Here is a 655-nt window from a genome sequence, read left to right as displayed (position 1 = left end):
AGTGGCGCGCGCAGGCGGACTCCGCCTCTCCTCGTTACGTAACACCGCTCGCTGCTCCCGCCCCTCCCTTCCCCCCCCCCCCCCGCCTCGAGAGCAGCGCATGCGTGTGGCTGCTGAGGGGGAGGGTGTGGGTCGCTGGTCTGAAGGGACAAAAGCACTCATAGGAAAGGGAAGAAAAGACAAGTGAAGGAGTGAGATGCTTACAGAGGACTCTTTCAGGGGTGTCAGGGTTTACTTGAGGCGCCCAGGCTCTTTTCGGCGAAGTTACTTGTTTCCACGTACTGTTTTTGTTCTGGAGACGCTGCAAAGAGGCAACTCAAAGGATTTGCTTTCCAGACGCTGTTCAGCACTCACCCTGTAAAAGGGTAGGTTAGTGTGTTTATGGTTGAGCACCAAAACAAAGTCCGTTTCACGAACCTCTGTGTCTTCTCCAGCAGAGGCGTTGCCTGTGTCTTTCAATGGCGTTTGTCATCGTGAACTAGCAGAGACTTCAAAAGAGAGGGTCTCCTGCAGTCATTCTGCCCAGAATAAAGCATGATTAAGAGCATACATAACAACTTTTTCCTTATCTGGGAAATGAAATCGGGAAAAAAAGAAAAAAAAAGGCATAAAAACCCACCATTAAAGTCAGAAGTTTCTTCAGACTTGGTTAACT

This window comes from Psittacula echo (assembly GCF_963264785.1).
Source record: "Psittacula echo genome assembly, chromosome: 6".
In the NCBI taxonomy this organism is placed as follows: Eukaryota; Metazoa; Chordata; class Aves; order Psittaciformes; family Psittacidae; genus Psittacula; species Psittacula echo.
Note: the sequence above shows the minus strand (reverse complement) of the source record.